This window comes from Moschus berezovskii, chromosome 12 (genome assembly GCF_049115385.1).
Source record: "Moschus berezovskii isolate FMDL1 chromosome 12, NW_MosBer_1.0, whole genome shotgun sequence".
NCBI classification, from domain to species: Eukaryota; Metazoa; Chordata; class Mammalia; order Artiodactyla; family Moschidae; genus Moschus; species Moschus berezovskii.
The window spans coordinates 67,777,300-67,791,792 of NC_142471.1; the positions used below are offsets into that span (position 1 = coordinate 67,777,300).

General features: G+C 45.6%; 1 long non-coding RNA gene across 2 annotated transcripts; it reads right to left on the reverse strand.

Annotated features, from left to right (window-relative positions):
- Positions 1-2,049: 2,049 nt before the first annotated feature.
- On the reverse strand, positions 2,050-9,105 carry LOC148776011 (uncharacterized). 2 transcript variants are annotated; one of them, XR_016038831.1, is made up of 3 exons: positions 8,899-9,105; positions 6,795-6,920; positions 2,050-2,534 (listed from the first exon to the last, which is right to left on the reverse strand). It is a non-coding gene; the product is annotated as an uncharacterized LOC148776011 (long non-coding RNA). The 2 variants fall into 2 exon arrangements; XR_016038832.1 differs by lacking the exon at positions 8,899-9,105 and adding an exon at positions 8,522-8,634.
- Between the last annotated feature and the right edge of the window lie 5,388 nt (positions 9,106-14,493).

The following is a 14,493-nucleotide window of genomic DNA, read 5'->3' on the forward strand; positions in this document are numbered from 1 at the left end:
AAAAGAGTGGATATAGGAATATGTACCAATTTACATTCCCACCAACAATGTAGGAGGGTTCCCTTTTCTCCACACCCTCTCAGCATTTACGGTTTGTAGACTTTTTGATGATGGCCATTCTGACCGGTGGGAGGTGATACTTCTTTGTAGTTTTGATTTGCACTTCTCTGATAATTAGTGATGTTGAGCATCTTTTCATGTGCTTTTTGGCCATCTGTATGTCTTCTTTGGAAAAATGTGTATGTAGATCTTCTGCCCATTTTGGGGGGGAGTTTTGTTTGGCTTTTACGTAGAGCTGCATGAGCTGTTTGTATATTTTGGAGATTAATCCCTTGTTGCTTCATCTGCGAATATTTTCTCCTACTCTGTGTTTGTCTTTTCATTTTGTTTACGGTTTCCCTTGCTGTGCAGAACAAACCTGGACATTCTTTTACATTTTCCTTGGCCATTGAGTCTGTCCTCTCTCCTGGGCTGTTTGTTTCTTATTGATTTGTTGGAATTCCTTATAAAGTCCTCTGTGTTCCGACTCTTTGTAGGGAATGTGCACAGGACATGTCCTCTCCCAGTCTATGCTTTATCTTTCAGCCTCACCATTTTCATGTGTAACCTAAAATTTTGAACGTGGGGAAATACATCAGCATTTATATTAACAATTTGAGCTTTTATTCTTTGTTCAAGAAGTCTTGCCCTACCCTAAAGATACTAAAAAATATTCTTTTTTTTCTAAAAATTTTAGTTTTGCCTTTTATGTCTTTAATACCTCTAAATTTTGTTTTTATATGTTGTGAAACAAGAATCTAATTTTTTCCTATGTGGAGAGCTAACTAATTCAAACCATGCAATACCACCTCTGTTATATTGTATGTATCTATAGATAAGTGAGTCTTTTTCAGGGCTCCTTAATTTGTCACACTAGATTATTTACAAGTCTAATCTATAGCACATAGTATTGATTGCTTTCACTGTTCTTATAATCTTTGCTGTGACTATAGTTATTTTCCCCTACTTTTCCTTATCATTTCCTCTTTAAACCAAGAGTAATTTGGAAGTATTATTTTAGTTTACAGACATAGGAGATTTTTAAAGCTACCATTTTGTTGTAAATTTCTAATTTTATTGCACTATAGTCTGAGACCTATATTTTTTATGCTGATTCTTTGAAATTAATTGAAGATTCCTTTGTGATCTACTACAAGGTCAAATTTTGCTGCTGCTGCTGCAAAGTCGTGTCAGTCGTTTCTGACTCTGTGCGACCCCATAGACGGCAGCCCACCAGGCTCCCCCGTCCCTGGGATTCTCCAGGCAAGAACACTGGAGTGGGTTGCCATATCCTTCTCCAATGCATGAAAGTGAAAAGTGAAAGTGAAGTCACTCAGTCGTGTCCGACTCTTAGCGACCCCATGGGCTGTAGCCTACCAGGCTCTTCCATCCATGGGATTTCCCAGGCAAGAGTACTAGAGTGGAGTGCCATCATCTTCTCCGAAGTTTCTCTACATATACCTATTAATTTGAGCTTATTAATTGAACTGAACTGAATACATTGTTTAAATATAAGCTCTATCTTTGTTCAATTTTTGTCTACCTAAACTATCAGTTTTGAGAAGGATCTGTTAAAAATTTCTAATTACCATTATTGATTTATCTATTCCCATCCCAAACCCAAGTTTTCTCAGTTGCCACTTACATAATTTAATCTATATCACTATTTGTTGCTATTTTATCCCTTTGACTCATTCTTTTACAAATATATATGTCCCTTTTTGTCATTTATAATGCTTTTCACCTTAAAATCTTTTTGGTCTGAAACAAAACTGCTACAGGGAGTTCCCTGGCATTCCAGTGGTTAGGACTCGGCACTTTCACTGTCATGGCCTAGGTTCAGTCCTTAGTTGGGGAACTAAGATCCCACAAGCCAAGCCATGGTGTCACAGCTTAAAAAAAAAGAAAGACAAAAAAAGAAAACTGCTTGCAATGACTTTATTTTTGCTCTTTACTTTTAGACTTATTTATCTAGACAAATATATACCTTACTCTATTTTTAGTCAGCCTTCCATCTGGTATCTTAAAGTATTAGATAAAGTATGTTTTAAAGTATATCTTCAGTTCAGTTCAGTTCAGTCGCTCAGTCGTGTCCGACTCTCCGCGACCCCATGAATCACAGCACGCCAGGCCTCCCTGTCCATCACCAACTCCCGGAGTTCACTCAAATTCATGTCCACAGAGTCGGTGATGCCATCCAGCCATCTCATTCTCCGTCGTCCCCTTCTCCTCCCGCCCCTAACCTTTCCCAGCATCAGAGTCTTTTCCAGTGAGTCAACTCGTCACATGAGGTGGCCAAAGTATTGCAGTTTCAGCTTTAGCATCAGTCCTTCCAATGAACACCCAGGATTGATCTCCTTTAGAATGGACTGGTTGGATCTCCTTGCAGTCCAAGGGACTCTCAAGAGTCTTCTCCAGCACCACAGTTCAAAAGCATCAATTCTTCAGCGATCAGCTTTCTTCTTAAAGTATCCAAAAGTATTCTCAAAGAGGGCCTGTGGGTAAGTAAATCTTCTAAGAACTTGAAAGCTTTAGAGCATCTTTATTTCACTTTTATACTAACATTTGCATTCTGAAGTTCTTTCTCTGGCATTCTGTATTGCCACTGAGAAAGCTGAGGTCAATGTGATACTTGTTCCTAGTGGTTAGTGTGTGTGTGTTGTTTTTTATTTTATGTTTGTTTGCTTGTTTGTTACGATTCTGTAGAAGCTTTTAGAATTTTATTAAATTTTATTTGATAAATACAATTTTTATTTAAATAAGAGATAACTCACACTTTATTAAATTTAACTATAATAAGTTCAAGTGATTTTTTTTTTTAATCTATCTTGTTGGTTCTCAGCCTGAAATCTTATACTTTTCTCTAATTCTGGGAAACTCTGGGAATTCATTTACTCATTACTTTTTTCAAATATTTCCTTCCTTTCAGCTTTTTTTTCCCCCCTCCTCTTCTGGAAATTTCATTTTAAAGACATATCTATCTTCCGTATCTATTAACTTTACCCTTGTATTTTTCCTCTTTATTCCTTCCTGATACCCTTTGGGAGAGTTCATCAACCCTGTCTTCCAGTTTATGAATTCATTCTCAGTCTGAATCTATTCTGTCATTCAGCTTTCATATTGAATTCTTTACTTCATCTATTGTATTTTTCATACTTGATAGTTTCTTTATACATTCTCATTCCCTATTTCAATTATAATGTTACAATTATTATAATATCATCCAGGATCTGAGAATTTTATTATGATTAAAGCCAGTTCTTATTGGTCCATTCATTCTGCTTCATTTCATATAGGTTCATTTTTTTGCATTTTCTTTTACAGGTATTATACTACTCAATGTCTTCTCATTTTTCTTTATGAGCTCATGTTCCCCTGGTGGTATGTACCTAGGGAGGGAACCACTACAATCTGGATCCTTAATTTTGCTGCCACCTCCCCAGTGACCCTCCCCTGCTGCCACCATGTGCTTAGGCAGGAGAGAATGTGCCTTTGGATGAGCCCATTGGGTTTCAGTTTGGGTTCTGCTACTCCTGAAATGCCGCTCTCCAAGGTGGACCTACCTCTCCTCAGGAGATTCAATGCAGGGTGGTTAACAGGAGGTGAGAATGCCTAGCAATGAGCTAGGAGGAGCCTGGGTCCCCGTGGTGGTGTTGTACTGTCACTTTGATTATACTGGAGGTACACTTTAAGACACCCTTCCTTGTGTGGTTCTGAGCTAGAATTGGCCTAATGAGAAGTTTGCTCGAGATTTGGAAGGTGGAAGTAAAACAGTTCTGAAGGAGTTCTGCTTCTGAAGGTTGTCGTGGGCAGAGGCAGAAAGAGACAGACATACACATGTCAGAGGGCTCCTTTTTGTCCTTACTCTTCTTTATCCATTCATCCATTGATGGACACTTAGGGTGCTTCCATGTCTTGGCTATTGTAAATAGTTTATATCAGCTTTATTCATAATTGCCAACACTTAGAAGTGACCAGGACGTCCTCCTTCATGAGGTGGATGGATAAAGAAGTTCTGGTACCATCACACAATGAAATAAGACAAGCGTCTAAAAGAAGCTATCAAGTTGGCATGCTACCAAGCCACGAAAAGACATGGAGAAAACTTAAGTGCATATTACTAAGTGAAAGAAGCCAATATGGTTCCAATTCTACAATATTCTGGAAAAAGATCAGTGGCTGCCTGGGGTTAGAGGGGAGGGAGAGATGAATTGGCAAAGCATGGAATTTTTAGAGTGGCAAAATCATTCTGTATGATACTGTCATCGTAGATACATGACATGATACATTTGTCAAGACCCATGGAACCAAAAGAGTGAACCCTAATGTAAGCTATGATCTTTGGAGGCTAGTGATGTGTCGATGTGGGCTCATCAAGGGTAACAAATGTACCACTCTGGAAAGGGATGTTGATAGAGGGGCTATGGAAGGAGAGGTAGGGGGTTTACAAAAACTCTCTGTACTTTATGTTCAATTTTACTGTGAACCTAAAACTGATCCAAAAGTCTAACTTATCAAAAAGCCATCATCATAATCCCCTGGATCTTTCGCAGGCTCAATGCTCTTGTGAGATTCTCCTTTCTCTATGTGAGACACTCCTCCTATAAATCCACTCTGCATGACTTTTTTCACTTGTGTAAAGAAGATAGGATGTGGGGGGATTATGATAGACCTTCATGAATTCGCTCTCTATTTTCTGCTTCGTATTTGTTTAAATATCTTTGTTTCTCTTCATCAGTGAGATCTCGCCTCCTGTGTGCTGTGCTTAGCTGCTCAGTCATGTCTGACTCTTTGTGACCCCATGGACTGCAGCCCGCCAGGCTCCTCTGTCCATGGGCTTTTTCAGGCAAGAATACTGGAGTGGGTTGCCATTTCCTACTCCAGGGGATCTTCCTGACCCGGGGGTAAAACCCACATCTCTTGCATCTCCTGCATTGGCAGGTGGATTCTTTACCACTGATGCCATCTGGGAAGCCCTAGGATCTCGCCACATGCCAGCAATAATCTTGCCAGTTTCCCATAACTTTAGGTCAGGGTTAGAAGCCTTTACTTGGTCCCAGACTTTTCTGCTGTCCGTCCTGTAGGGCATCCGTGGTTTATCCCTGGGGGTTTTGAATCATAATATCAGAGGGCACCACGGCCCAGTTGGTAGTGCCCAGGTTCCTCCCAGCCTTGTAGTCAAGATGACTCTATGGATTGTCTCCTATAAGCCCTAGTGCTCTGGGCATTTGTATTGCAGGAGTTGGAGTAGGAGGTGGAGTCATTAGATGATATTTTTTGGACATTGTGAAAGATTAAGTTCTCAGTTTCTTAAGAGTGACTATGAGACACAGAAACTGTGCCCATAGCTCCAGCTTCATGCCCATCTCTCTGGTTTTATAGATGGAGGAAGAATGTCTGCATTTACCGTCCCACCAAGGTCATGTCCAATGTGAGTGGGCTAAGTTCCTGTATTTATTATGATTTCTGATTTTCCGTATTCTTGATGCTCTGACAGCTGGGGCCTTACTGACTGGGGAGATACTGCTCGTTTCTAGGGTTAACCAGTTCTTAGAGATTATAAATAGGCAGTATGCCTATATATATATATATATATCGTAAAGGTTTTTTTTTAATTTTAAACATATTTATTTATTTTGGCTGTGCTGGGTCTTAGTTGCAGCATGTAGGATCTTTCGGAGAAGGCAATGGCAAGCCACTCCAGTACTATTGCCTAGAAAATCCCATGGATGGAGGAGCCTGGTAGGCTGCAGTCCATGGGGTCGCTAAGGGTCGGACACGACTGAGCGACTTCACTTTCACTTTTCACTTTCACACATTGGAGAAGGAAATGGCAACCCACTCCAGTGTTCTTGCCTGGAGAATCCCAGGGACAGGGGAGCCTGGTGGGCTTCCGTCTATGGGGTCACACAGAGTCGGACACGACTGAAGTGACTTAGCAGTAGCAGTAGCAGCAGGATCTTTAGCTGCAGTATGCAGAATCTAGTTCCCTGACCAGGGATTGAACCCAGGCCCCCTGCATTGGGAATGCAAAGTCTTGGCACTGGACCACCAGGGAAGTACAGGGAATGTGACTTTCATATATATACTAACCAACCAGTCCATAGTCCATACTCCAAAACGACGCCCCTATCTGGCTCTTACACTCCAGGAGACAATATCCCTCAGCCCTGATCATCCCAGGGCCTAGATACCAGACAACTGCACACCATCCTAGATCCCAGAACCCACTGAGATTATTCAGCTTTGCAAATTCTAAACCTGCTTACCCTCCCATTGCCTTGCCTTTCCCACAGAAACCACAGGTCTTGTGCCCATGCCTTCCCTGGGCTCCTTCTGCCTTGTGAGTGGCCCCAGTGCTTCCCCTTTATGGCCCTGTGTGGCAGGCATGTCCTCCCCTCTTGGGAACAGTAACAAATGATTTTTTCAATGGCGATCATCTCCTGACCAGCTGGCCTCATCACTCCTGAATAAAAACAAAATCCAGAGTATATTTAAAAACAGTCCTCCATAGGAGATAGGGGTACTATTAGAGGGATATAGATGTTGAGTAGCCCCAATGACAAATGTCCACTACAAGGTGCAAAGAGATGCAGATAAAACCAGTTGAGAGAGAGACAGTATGACACACAAGTGGGTAAGCTTGCTGACATCTGGGGATAAGAACCCCACTTATCACTTTCAAGTGTCTGTATCTAGCTCCTTATTAGGCTCAGCTTCGTTCCTGCAACTTGAAAACTATAACAGGGACTTACCTGTCAGTCTGGTGTTAAGAATCCACGTTGCAATGCAAGGGACACAAGTTTCATTCCTGGCTGGGGAACTAAGATTCCACATGCTGCTGGCCACAGCTAGAGTTTGTTCGTCACCATGAAGATCTTCTATGTCACAAGTAAGACCGGATGCAATCGAATAAATAATAATAATTTTTTAAAGTGTATGACAGATTTGCTGCTGTTTCCTTGTAGTAAATCCTGTTTTGGTTAAGCAAGTTGAGCGCGTTTCTGCTCCTTGCAGCCAGTGACTCCTCTCACAGGGAACTTGTTCCCACACAGATGTGCCTCAGCCTATGAAAAGGTTTTATCCCAGATGGTGGTAACAACTGTCTGCCCAGGCACCTCCTGCCTCCCCCACCACCCTGCCCTCTTTGCACCCTGTTCTGTCCTCTGGCCTTCAAGATTTGAGGCCAGTGCACTTCTAGCCCTGAAGCTCCCTGCTCTTTTTTTTTAATTAATTTATTTATTTGGAAGATAATTACTTTACAATATTGTGATGGTTTTTGCCATACATCAACATGAATCAGCCACAGATATGTACATGTGTGCCCGCATCCTGAACCCCACTCCCACCTCCCTCCCGACCCTATTCCTCTGGGTTGTCCCAGAGCACTGGCTTTGGGTGCCCAGCTTGCCTCGCATGCCTCACTCCTGTGCTCGTTTCCCTCCTATTCTCATTCAGCCCCTCTCACCTTGTCTGTTGAGCCCCCTCGTTTGTCTTCAGGGTGGGCTTTGCTCCTGCCAAGGCCCCTCCTTCCTCCTTTCCTTCACAACCCAGGCTGGCAGATGCTGGCTCCTAACTTTGGATATCGCCCTCCAGTCTTTCTGCCTTACTTTTCTAGCCTGAATTCCAGCCCCTACCTTTAGGAACTGTCATCACATTTAATCCCGCCTGGGGGAGACCCCCTCCACCTCCCTAAATGGAAGGTATTCCATTACACAGTAAAGAGTGGATTAAGTCGCTATATGGAAGTGTGACAGAAAGTCTGTCAGAGTTGGGCTGGACTTGCCAAAACTTGGTGTAATGTGGGGACGCCATCAACCTGCCCCCTAAGGAAACCTGAGTTGAGGGGAGCCTGGGGCAAGTCAGGATGTTCTAGGTAAGAGGCCGGAAACGGTGTAGGGGAGGGGTAGAGAAAGAAGGGCTTCCCGTGGGTGGGGACAGGAGCTTCCTCCTCATAGCTGTCAAGGCAGTGGATCATCAGGGTGTCCCACTGGTTTAGGGTGGGGTGGCTGGGGCCCAACTCAACTGCGGGTGGGGTAAGGGAGGGGGAGGGAGGAGGTTGGGAGGTGGGGGAGGAGAGGGACCCCACAAGTGATTCGGCCTGAGGCCAGGGGCACCTGGACCCCAGGGGAAAGGCCCTCCCCCCAGAGATGAAGAGTTGGTGGTTCCTGGTGGAGAGGGCCTGGGCCTTGGGGCAGCTGGAGGACCCAGGACTGGCCACCAGGAATATCCAGCAGGGCTGTCTATACTCAAGAAAGCAACTGAGCAAACCCCAGAAGTGGACCCAGTCAGACTCTGAGAGCTTTTGGTCTCAGTGCCCACCTGCCACCAGGCCTCCTCCCACATTCCGTTGTCCAGAATGGACGCTCCAGCCCCTCTGTCCTCTGGGCTGGTGGTCAGTCAGGGCCGGGTCCAGCTTCCCTTCCTCAGCCTTATCCCTGATGTCCTCCCCGTCATGGGCAGAGGCTGGCCCTCCTCCTACCTCCGGGGCAGCCCAGGGCCTGCCAAGCCGAGGCACCTCGCCCCAGCCATGCTCCAGCTGGGACATTCCCTTGTCTCAGCAGCCTGAGGCACCTGAGGCTTCAATTACTTCAAAGCCTTTCTGGAAGCAGGTGAGAGATAAAGTGTAAACAAGTAAGTGAGTGAGTCATCTGGCCCTCCCAGCCCGCATGACCAGAACAGCCTTCCTGCCTCAGCCTCACCTCCCTCCTCAGCAGCCTCCCCAGTGCCCAACCACCGGTTTGCTCCCCGTGTGGACATTGTCCTGGGGCCAGGGCCCTCCAAGGCTCCTTTGCCACCCACCGTCACCCAGCATCTTCTCTGCAACACACCCCCACCTTTGATGGAGCCAAAACTCACCTGCAAAGCACTTTCCATGGATTTGTTCATTTAATCCTCACAACCTCCCGAGGTAGGTACTATTATGTCCCTTTTACAGATGACAAGAGCAAGGCCTAGAGATGTTAAATAACGTACAGGTTGATGGTGGACCCAGTTCAAGTCGCAGATCAGCACTTTTTCAGCATGACCTAGCCTCTCTCCTCACTCCTTTTTAGAACTCCCAGCTGTAAAACACACACACACACACACACGTGTGGCATTGCAGTGGCCCTGTAGCTTTGCCTCTGGTTCTCCTCCCACCACAAGCACTTCCTGTGCACACTGCAAAGCCTGGTCCACCCCACATGTATCCTCCCTCTGCCGCCAGATCAGGAGAGGAGAGGCCCTGTTAGCTCTGGGGTGTGTGTCTGTGTGTGTGTTTTGGGGAAGGGGGCAGAATAATTGAGGTGACTTTTTAAAATTGAAGTATAGTTGATTTACAATATTGTGTTAGTTTGGGGTGTAGAGCCTAGTGATTCAGTATTTTTGCAGATTATACTCTGTTATAGTTTATTTCAGGCTTCCCAAGAGGCTCAATGGTAAAGAATCCACCTGCAATGCAGGAAACATGGGTTCAATCCCTGGGTCAGGAAAATCCCCTGGAGAAGGAAATGGCAACCCACTCCAGTATTGTCTGGGAAATCCCATGGACAGAGGAGCCTAGCAGGCTACAGTCCACGGGGTTGCAAAAGAGTTGGACACAACTGAGCAATTAAACAACAGCATAGGTTATTATAAGACAATGGGTATAATTCCCTATGCTATACAATGCATCCTTGTTGCTTATCTGTTTTATATATAACAGTTTGTATCTGTTCAGTTCAGTTCAGTTCAGTCGCTCAGTCGTGTTCAACTCTTCGCAACCCCATGAATCACAGCACGCCAGGCCTCCCTGTCCATCACCAACTCCCGGAGTTCACTCAAATTCATGTCCATCGAGTTGGTGATGCCATCCATCCATCTCATTCTCTGTCGTCCCCGTCTCCTCCCGCCCCAAATCCCTCCCAGCATCAGAGTCTTTTCCAGTGAGTCAACTCATCGTATCTGTTACTCTCATGCTATTAATTTGGCCCTCCCCCTCTCCCCCTCATTGAGTTGACTTCTTCGTGAGATTTCTGTTCTGAATATCAGTTGGGGAAGGATCATGAGGGGACTAAAAGGGAAAGGCTTGGACATGGTCAGGGCGGGGAGCTGGGTGTTGCAAAAATGACCCTGAGGCCCATTTCTTTCCACCCAACTGTGACCAGAGCCTCAGCCCTAAATTTAGGGACAGCAACAGGAAGTAATGTGTTCAGAGTGGCAGACAGGGTTGAGAGACCATCCCATCACCTCCCACAGCTGACGGCTTGGAGAAGCAGCAGAGTGGCAGGAGAAAAGAAGGGCAAACAAATGGGCTCTGGAGTTGGCCTGAGTCTGAATCTCACAGCTTTGTGGCCTTTCTACTTTGTGGGACAATGACTTTACCTGATGACTTGACTTTACAATTTACTTTACCTTCAGCGCCTCAGTGGTTTAATCTGTGAAATGAGAAAATAAATAGCAACTGATTCTAGATGTTGAACGGCATCAACTCCATTTCTCAATTATCACAGTAATTGTTGATTCAGGAGAGAATCAGCAATGGATGCTAAAACTACTGGGCAAGAGTTTATGGGGGGAAAGACAGCCTCAAAGCATCTCTCATTAATTAACAGAGCACTTATTAATGTCAAGGGAAAAAAGTAACCTTTGGCAGGGATCACATTAACCTAGTGACCAAAGTTAACATCACCAATAGTGGGACCAAATGGCATCCTGTGCTTCTTGATGGAGCACCAAGGAGGCTGCAGCATCACTCACTCGGCAGCCTTGTCCAAATGCACAGACTGCATCTAACCATGAGAAAGCTGTCAGACATCCAAACTCTGCCAGAAACTCAATATTATAAAAGACAAAAGAGATGAGAAGAATGTTTGCAGATTACGGGAGACTGAAGAAATGTGACAACTAACCACAGCATGCAGTTCTGGATTGGATCCTACACTGGGAAAAAACAAATGCTCTAAAAGAGCAAAATTTGAATGTGGCCCCTATGTGGGATAGTAGTGTATATCAACCACATTTCCTTAGTTTTGGAGTTGTCCTAAGCATATGTAAGAAAATATCCTTGTTCTTAAGAGATATATGCTGCTGAAGTATATAGGGATATGACATTTGTATCTAATCCTCAAATAGTTCAGGAAAAAATAATTCCAGGGCTTCCCTAGTGGCTCAGTGGTAAAGAATCCACCTGCCAAAGCAGGAGATATGGGTTTGATCCCTGATCCAGGAAGATCCCACAGGCTGCACAAAACTAAGCCTGGGAGCTACAACTACTGAAGCTGGAGCGCCCTAAACCCTGCGCTCTGCAACAAGAGAAGCCACTGCAATGAGAAGCCTGTACACTGCAACTAGAGAGTGGACCCCACTTGCCACAACTGCAGAAAAGCCAGAGCAGCGACAAAGACCCAGCACAGTCCAAAAAATAAACAAATTTTTAAAATTACAACTGTGTGTGTATGTGTTAGAGAAAGAGACAGAGAAAAAAGCCAATGTAGCAAAATATTAGTTATCAGTGAATCTTGGAAAAGGCCATTTGGGAGTTTATTATGCTATTCTTTTTGGTAGGTTTAAGATTTTTTCAAAATAAAAAGGTTGTTTAAAGAGAGTTACTGATTAACACAGCCTGGCATTGGCTTAAACCTTACTAGATGCTAGTTCAGGAGACGGAAACAGCAACCCACTCCAGTATTCTTGCCTGGAGAATCCCAGGGATGGAGGAGCCTGGTGGGCTGCCGTCTATGGGGTCGCAGAGAGTCGGACACGACTGAAGTGACTTAGCAGCAGCAGCAGATGCTAGTTCATGTTTTTGTGAGATAGGTCCCAAAGTCAGCACCACCCCAAGCTCCCAGGGAGACCCAGGGTCAGGGTCCTCACCCTCATCAGACTTCACTGCAATGCCCTACCTTCTGCTTTTGTATCCACTCTCAGAATCATCCCAGCCAGAGCTGAGATGCGGGGAATAGGAGGAGGTGGGCGAAGGGTGTGAGGAAGACCGTCTTTCCTCTTTCCTCACCGCAGGAATTATATCTTTTGAGAGTCTGGACAGATTTGTCCACATGGACTAAGTGGTTGGTGTTGAGCGATCTGCGAACAGAAAAGATAATGATTGAGAAGCAGGAATGCTCTTCTGGCTAACCTCCTGCCTCTTGGCGATGCCTGAACCTCCCAGTACCAGGAAAGGGTGACACACGCCCGTCGAGGCATCACTCAGCCCTGAGAAAGCCAGCCCGAGTGTCAACACTCTGGTAGAGAGAAGTGTTAAAACGCATATTTAAAGATGTCTGAACAGACTTGTTTGAGAGACAACTGGAGCTGTGAAGTAATCCGGATGTCTCCCCGTGTCTCGGTGTGGAAGGCAGGGTTTGCCTGCAGGCCTCTGACCTTTAATGTCTTTCTGTTTTGTTAGCATTTGACAGAACTTTGCTGAAGACTTGGGGATGACAGAAATCAACACAGAGAGGAGCTTATAGTTGCTGCTAGAAGGGCTACTCACTCTTAAGCCCCTCCCTGGAACAGAAGTCAGTCGAACCTGGGATCTTCCAGGGCTAATGCCCGGGCCAGGGACACTGTGCCAGGTACAAACATGTTCCCCATAAACCGACCTCTTGTGGCCCCTGTGAGCCAAGGTCTACTCTCCCCAGTTTCCCCCAGAGTGTAAGCAAGGGTCCAAGAGCCAGGGGGCTGAGTCCAGGCAGAATGGGTCACAGTGGGAAACTAAAGTTCCAGGGAGAACAAGAACACAGGAAACCAAAGGGCTTCTGGCAGAACAATTCAGATCTGCAAAGACAAGGATCTGAGGGAGAGTGATCAGAAGACGGAAGGGGAGGATCTGAATCCATCACCACAACCCAGCTTTCCCTGATGCTTACTGACCACACTCCTGGCCCCTGACTGGGGTGGGTGTCACACTGCAGACCGCGGACAGTGGACCCTCCTAACCAGCTCTATTCCTTAAGGAGCCCCCCTCCCTTCCATGGGGGCATTGAGGAGCTGTCTTCTCACTGTCCTTGCACTCCTGGCTACAGTGATCAACCAAAGGAAGGGAGTGTGACTCTGACTGCGTTATTAGCTCCTTAACTGCGATTTTGCATACAGGTAACAGGAGACAGAGGCCTTTGAAAAATCTGGGATCACTTTATTTACTCTGGGTGATACAAGCCTAGAGGCATCAGCCTTCCCCATACTCCACACAAAAGTCCAATATGAGGGAATGAGGCCAACAAAGAGAAGACTGGAGCCCCAGCGACAGTATTTCTCAGCCGAGTTGTTCCTGAGTCGTTTCCAGTCTGTTCATGTCAGTGATGTGAACAAGTCTATGCCCACTTTTCTTCTCAGGCTACTTAGAGATGGAATTCTGTGATAGGAAAGAAAGAAAGGAGTGAGGAAGAAAGGGTCCCTGATTAAAATACTGTGTGAGACTCCTTGTCCCCCAGGCTAAGCAGAATTTCTTTCTCATGTTTAACTAGAGGGCTTCCTTCATAGCTCAGTTGGTAAAGAATTCGCCTGCAATGCAGGAGTCCCTGGTCTAATTCCTGGGTTGGGAAGATCCCCTGGAGGACCACTCCAGCGTTCTGGCCTGGAGAATTCCATGGACTATACAGTCCATGGGGTTGCAAAGAGCCAGACACAACTGAGTGACTTTCACAGAGATTACAGTCTGATGGTTGAAACTAAAGGTTGCATAGATTCAGGACTAGGGCAACCACTGGGTTTGAGATTCACTGATGGAAACAGAAAAAGAAAACTGTTCTGTTGAGATAAATAGAGACAAGAAAAAGAACCAGACGGGCAGATTGAGAAAGACATGTTTTTTTCCAATTCCTGAGCCCCGGTATGTTTCCTGCTTTTCTTTTCTGTGACAATCTCTGAATTCCTACAATACCCTCTTAGACTTTTTTGGGTCTAAGTGACAGAAACTCACCCAGGCTAACTTAGGCAAAAAGGGTAGTTATTATAGGATAGATGTCTCCTGGAACCTAGGGACAGGCAGCACCTCCAACCCCAGGAGGACCTAGACGCCCTTCTCTCTCTGGGTCCCATGGTCTGAAGCATCTTAGTTGAGGCCAGCTTCCTTCAGTTGTCCATGAGCACAAGGCTGAGCATGGCGGCTTCATAGCCCTGGAGCGTACACATTCAAGTGGCCACAGAGATGTCCTGATCACCCTCCAGCCCTTGTCCAAATTACGAGAAAGGCTCAGGCCCAGTCCGGGTCAGTATCCACCTCTGCTCTGATCAGCCATGTCTGGTGGAGGGGAGGTCACACTGTACCCCAGCTTCTACAGCACGCCTCTGGGGAAGGCTCAAGGAGAAGTCCTCGACGACTGTGTTATATCAAGCTGTTGTGGGTGGGTCTCCACTCACTGCCATCAGACAGAGTTGACTAAGGTGCTGACAGCCTTTGGGGCCTGTTTGCCCCTCACCTTTCCTTGTGTGTGGTTCAGCTGGATCAAAGGGCCAGTTCTTTGTCAATGAGCACAGAGAACATTTTTCCTC